Raw genomic sequence first — 6,748 nt, 5'->3', positions numbered from 1 at the left:
CTGTACCCAATACATAAAAATTAAATAAATAAAAATAAATTGCACTTTGAATCAGAAAAAAAATAGCACAAATGTATTTAACAAAGGTCATGAAATCTCCCAAGAGGGTTTTTAGGGCTGTAGTATGAACTGGGAAGGATACATATGTGTTCAATTTCTTCTTACAGTACTGGACTAAAAATTAGGGCATAAATACTGTAATTTTATTTCATACAAAAAATTAAAAATATCTTGAAAAGAAAATATTGTAATCTATTATTCCTTATAAGTAATGTACATTTATGTATTTTTGTATATTAATATTTTTTCAAAATTATATTAGCATTTTATAGGCTCAAAATGTGTCTTTATTCCAGCAAAGTTACTTAAATCAGCCACCTTCTAAAATCAAATATTTTGTCTCATTTATAACTCAGATAATGTCACTTTACTGATCAAAACACTGTAGTATCCGTGTGTGGTAGTGCATTCTTGATCCTAGCACTGGGGAGGCAGAGGCAGGAGGATCTCCATATGCCTCTGCACTACATAGTGAGTTGAAACCCAGTGCCTGCTTTCATAGCAAGACCCTGTCACGAGAGAAGAAAAATAAAAATACAAACAAAAAACACTAGTAGATTTATATTCCTTTGATACTGAAATCTAAATTTGATTTAGAAATGGTCACTCAGTTATAGGATCTGTTTTCCGATTACATGATCTGCCTGTACTCACATTTCTTTGGATCGCCTGCTTAAAGGATTCTGATTTTATTGCTATTCATCAATAAACAAGTATTACCCTGTGTTCTTCATCCCTAACTTTCCCAGGCTGGAAATCTCTGTCAATAGTTGTCACCTGCTTTTGAATCACTACCATGGATTACTATTAAAACACAGGATCTCGATCTTATCTGAAGTGCTCCACATTTTACTGTAAGGCTTAAGATGCTGGAGTATACCTTTTCATTGGTATGAGTTTGCAATATGTACCAACTCTTTTATTGAGGGTGTTGGTGCATTTCTATTGCATCTTGACCATTTTCAGTTCCCTTCTCCAAGTCCTTTTTGTTTCCCCTTTGTCATCTCCAGAAAGTCTGCCTCTCTCTTTCCTACCACCTCTTCTTCTTTCTTAATTCTTTAAATTAATTTTGATGACAAAGAAATAGCAATGAGACAGTTCCAAAACAGGTTAGTAGGACAGTTAGAATAATTAACACATTGCATATTGTTGTCTTTGCAGTAGTTATTCAGAGTACAAGATGCAGACATGATATGTTGTCTAAACACTATTAGTACAAATCTTTCTTCTCATTGAACTAAGAGAAAGTAGCTGTATATCTATCCTAATTATTTTTATATACAGATATATTTATTTTTTTCACCACAAAATAGTCTTTCATTTATATCTTCTTTTTTTTGTTTGTTTTGTCAGAGATGGGTTTCTTTGCCATTCAAATATTGTAGGTGCATGCATTCAGTAAGATAATCCAATACAGTCCAGTAGTCCACAGCAGTAGTGGATTATCAGCAGAACTGGCAATGTCAGAAGTTGTTGACTTGAGCCTTTTACAGCCCAGCATATTAATATGGCTTTACATGTTATACCTCGCTTTTATACTTTCCTGCTGAATGGTTAAAACCTTCCACTTCTTTTTTATGTTACTCTTTATTTATATGGATAGGTTTTCAGGCACTACATACCATTAATATTTAACCTTTACATTGGACTAATTTCACTTAACAACATTGACTCAGGAACTATCCATTTTCTTGAAAATGAATTGAATACATTCTTTTTCATAAATAAGTAAAATTCTTTTAAGTATACATAACCACATTCACATTATCCATCACTTTTGAAGGGTATTTTGTCTTTTGTCTTAGCTTAATTAGTGTGGATTGTGCTGCTGTAAACACAGGTTGGATTGCATCCCTACTACCTGATGAACTGAACTCTTTCAAAAATATACACAGGAGAGGTAGAGCTGGTTGAAATGGAGTTTCTATTTTTTTTTAAGGAAATCTATACTTTTTTCCCACAATAATTGCACTATTTTAATTCCAACTAACACACTAAGATTTTCTTTCCTGCACACTCTCTCCAGTATTTGCTGTCTTTTGTGTCCTTGCTCATAGCCACTCTCACTGGAGCAAGGGAAAACCCCACTTTCATTTACATTGCGTGTCATTAATAAATAAGACAATGAATAGTTTTTCATGTACTTACTAGCCATTTTAACTCCTCTTTTGAGAAATGTCTATCATTTGCCTTTTTTTTATTAAGTTCATTTATTTCAAGGAGGCTATTTATTACTTTGTGCATGGTTTTTATTGTACATATTAATCCTTTATCAGAAGAGTAGGTAGTTAAATTTTTCCCATTTGGTAGGTTGTCTCTTCACTACTGATTGTTCCATTTATTGTGAAGAAACTTTTAAATTTAATATAGTGCTATTTGTTGACTGTTGGTATTATTTTTTGTGCTAGTAAATTCTATTTAGAAAATTCTTGCCTGATCCTACGGATTTAAATATTATCTTCCAGAATTTATTATTCATTTATTTATTTATTTATTTGGTACAGGGTCTTGCTATGGAACCTGGACTCATAGTGATCATCCCATCTCACCTCTCCAGTGATGAGAATACAGGTTTATACCACCATGTCCAGTTTTGGTGGTCAGCTCAGTGTAGGGTCAGCATGGCATGTGGTACTGGGGATTGAACCCAGGTCCTTGTGCTTGCCACTTGTAGATACATAGACCACCGAGCTATCCCCTGGTCCCTATCTTCCAGAATTGTACATTTCATTTATTATGTCTAGATCTTTGGTTCATTTTCATTTGACTTTAGTACAGGTTGCAAAATAAAGTGCTAGTTTCAATGTACGTGTTGATAACCAGTTCTCCTAGCACCAACGTTTTTGGTGTCCTTGTCAAAGAAGGAAGGTGCATAGAGCTTTTTCCATGTCTTCTATTTCACTGCTATGCATATCTATTTTTATACCACTAAAGCACTGTTCTTTTGTTTGTTGGTTTCATTTTTTTCACTATCATGTCACAGTATGACTCGATACTCTTGCTCTTTTTCCTCAGGATTTCTTTTGGCATTGTGTATCAACTGCTTTCCTACATACTTTAAGTTTACTTTGTCTATTTTTGTGGAGAATCTTGTTGACAATTTGAAATAGTTGTATTTATATATTGCTTTTGGTAGTATGAGGATTTAATTGTTACTGATTCTGTGTATATAGAAACAGAGGATGGCTTTCCATTTCTTAGTAATCTCTTCTTTATTTTCAAATGATATTATCCTTTAAACAGAAGACATAAAAATCTTGACTAAAAGAGTCTTAAGACTAATAAATTCAACAAAGTAGCAGGATACAATATGAACACACAAAATTAGTAGTGTTTCTATTTGCCAGTAATGATCCCATCAACAAAGAATTCAGGAAAACATCTCATTCCACTTAGCTTCAATATAATTAAGAATCAAGCCAGTTGAGGATTAGAAAGACTTCTGTAATGGAAACTATAATACTTGAAGGCAGTAAATTCATTTCAAAATATCTGCCTCACTAAATAAAGCATTGGGTGAGCTCTGAGGAAGCACATGTATTGTTTTTCTTGTTGCTGTGGCACTATGTCTGAAGCTGAATCACCCACAAGATTCATTACCAGTACAGAGGCATGGAGAAAAGGCATGAAGATGTCACTTATGGAGTTTGCAACTAAATTTCTCTCTTTAGACACCATTAAAACTATTAATTTCCATGTTAAAGCATAGACAACTAGCTCACACCCATTCCTATGAAAGATTGTGTGTTCCAGCCTCAAATTGCTAGTTCAGTCAAACTTCATGGCATCTGTTGCACGCCTTTGTTAATTTCAGCCTTATATACACTCATATACATATGCAAATACACAAACATCACCATGTTTCCAGTCTTTTATCAGGATTAGCAAGTTCTAATTTAGCAAAGTTAACACAGCTTTGTAGAGAGAAATATACTTACTTCATAAACATTAGGGGCTCTTTCTGGTCATATTCTTTCATTCCAAAAATTGCAACTTGAACTTAAGAACTACTTCTTTTTCCCTTTGCATAGTGTGATTACATTCAATTGCCAATGACCACCATAATACTCCATCCAACTCTGTTCGGTTTTTCAGAGTAATTTTATAATCTAGTAAGCAGATACTAAATTTCACCACGGTTTTACCTTATTGCATAAATTCCTGAGAGTGTGTCGCACATTAATAGTTATTGCACTCCCCAATTTTAATCTTAAGTATCACTTTAATTGGGTTCCTGTGAAAATGGACTCCATCTGCACACTGACATGCCTTTGACAGAAGACAAATGGTTGCCAAACATTCTGCAGAAATGTGCTCATGCCAATTTGGTTTTGGCATACATTAATGGAAAATAAAGCATTAGTATACCTTTTGCCTAGAATAATATTTGATATTTGTGCCTTTCTCTCATAAAAAGACATCAAACGTGTAACAAGTGAAAATCTCATTAACCTTCAAAATGTCCACTGGAGAAAAGTAGAGGTCATGGATTTCTACTCAAATTTCCTGCACATTCCATTGTATCTTTCTGGGGAAAGTGCTCAAGACTTTAAAAAGTGATGTATAAAATAAAGGAAGTTGTTTTTAACCCACAGAAAATTGTCTAATTCAGTATCCCCACAAATACTGGATGAAATTAAATTTTGGTAGGGTTGTTTTGAGCATTTCATACATGAAGACAGATATTAATGATTGTAGCAATTTAACAATGTGTTGCAGATTGATTAAGTCAAATATTGACTGGAAATTTTTTGGCTGCATTTTTTGAGTCAAGTATACTTTAATTCCTTGACTTTATTTCATTGTCATGAGTGGCAGTGGTCTTAGATCATTCATTCACTGATTAGAAAAGGATGCATAAATAAACTGAATGAGTCATAAAAATAAATGTTTGTAATTGGATTTCTTTCCCCTGGCAGGCTTCTTGGTTGAAATTTGCTGGCTTCCATTTGTTCTACCTGAAGTAAGAACCCAATATACCCGCTCCCATGTTTTTCTGTGACAGTGTTTCTTGTGTGTGGTCCACAGAACCATCAGCACCTCCAGTGTCCTCTTGACCCAGGTGACAAAAGCCAAACTTCAGGCAGCCTTTGAGACCTATACAACAGAAACTTTCAAGAGATACACCCCATCATCAAGGATTGTGATTGTTATAAGTGCTGAAGTCTTAGAATTCCTGCTTCATATACTTTTCCTTACAACAGCCGTGAAAGTCATCTGCTAGCAGTTTAGATACATATTTTCCAACAATAAGAGTAGTATCCTGTTACCGAGTTAATGCAGGTACTGTTCCTTAATTCTGCAATTCATCTATGTGTTGCTCAATTGTCTAAGGTAACATTTTGCACATGACTATGCAGCCCAACTTAGAAAGCTTTATTTATTTATTTATTTATTTATTATGTATTATGTATTTGGTACAGGGTCTCACTATGCAAGTCATACTCGTAGTGATCGTCCTGTCTCAGCCTCACCAGGTCTGGGATTATAGGCGTGCGTCACCACACCCCTTCTTGGTGGCCAGTTCAGCATTCCCAGGGCTGGGCTGGCAGGACATGGGGTGCGGGGATCAAGCCTGGGTCCTTGCACTTCCTTAGGTAGGTGCTTACAGTGCTACAATATTTCCAAAGCCCTAAAGCTCTATTTAAAACAGAGACAGAAGTTAAATTTTCATTCATTTTAGAGAAAGAGATCTTAATATAAAACATCAATTTTAAATGTGGTACCAATATAGTATCTTTACAGATTTATTTTTAATCTTCATTATTGAAAGACAGTAAAAGGAAAATAATAGAATGTATATTAATTATAATGAGAGTTATATGGTAAAAATAACTGGGTTGATTAGGTGAGGGAAGACATCTCTAAGAATAAGATATTTAAAATAAGATTGGACTTGGAAACAATCAAAATGCCCGTCACCTGAGGAATGAAATAAAAAAGATATGGAGTAGTCCCAGATCCCTTTCCAGCCAGAGCCCAGGCCTGATGTGTGTGGGGGGGCCTGCTCGCCCACTCCCCAGATCCCTTTCCAGCAAGCTCCCAGGCCTCGCACGTGTGTGGGAATGTCTGTGAACTCACGGGAACCTCCTCTAGCAGACAGGCCTGATGTTGAACACTGCGGCAGAACTCCCTGCAGACAGGCTAGGGGCGGGCCAGACCCACCCAGCTAATCCAGGAACTGAGTATCTTGCCCGAGGGCCACAGTAGGTTCACTTCCATGGACTGCAGCAGGAAAAAGAAGAGGACAGCTGCCAGATCCAAGCCAGGCACCTCTGGACAAGTTTGATCTTGGTAAATCCGGACCTGATAAACTGAGACATTGTGCTAAACCCTGATCCATGAGTGCATCCTCACTCTTTTTCTCTTGATCAGGAGAGGGTGCAACAGGTAACTGGGGTGAACTAGTCTGCCTGGAAGGCTCCATGTACATCAGGGGAGGTGATCAGACAGAATTTAGGGGAACTAATTTAAATACAAATTCCCAATTTAATACCTGCTTAGCTACACAGACATAATTTTCTCTTATGTCTAAAATACAAACACATTATTTACAAAAAATTGTCAACTGCTAAATATCACTACCCATTGTTAGTGTTCCTAATTGTCACTCTGTAAATACAAAACTGTAACTGCCTTAACCACATAATCTCTCCTGGGTAAGAATATCAGTAGGTGGTAAGATAAT

Source organism: Octodon degus, unplaced genomic scaffold (assembly GCF_000260255.1).
Source record: "Octodon degus isolate 3935 unplaced genomic scaffold, OctDeg1.0 scaffold00004, whole genome shotgun sequence".
In the NCBI taxonomy this organism is placed as follows: Eukaryota; Metazoa; Chordata; class Mammalia; order Rodentia; family Octodontidae; genus Octodon; species Octodon degus.
This window is presented reverse-complemented; position numbering follows the sequence as displayed.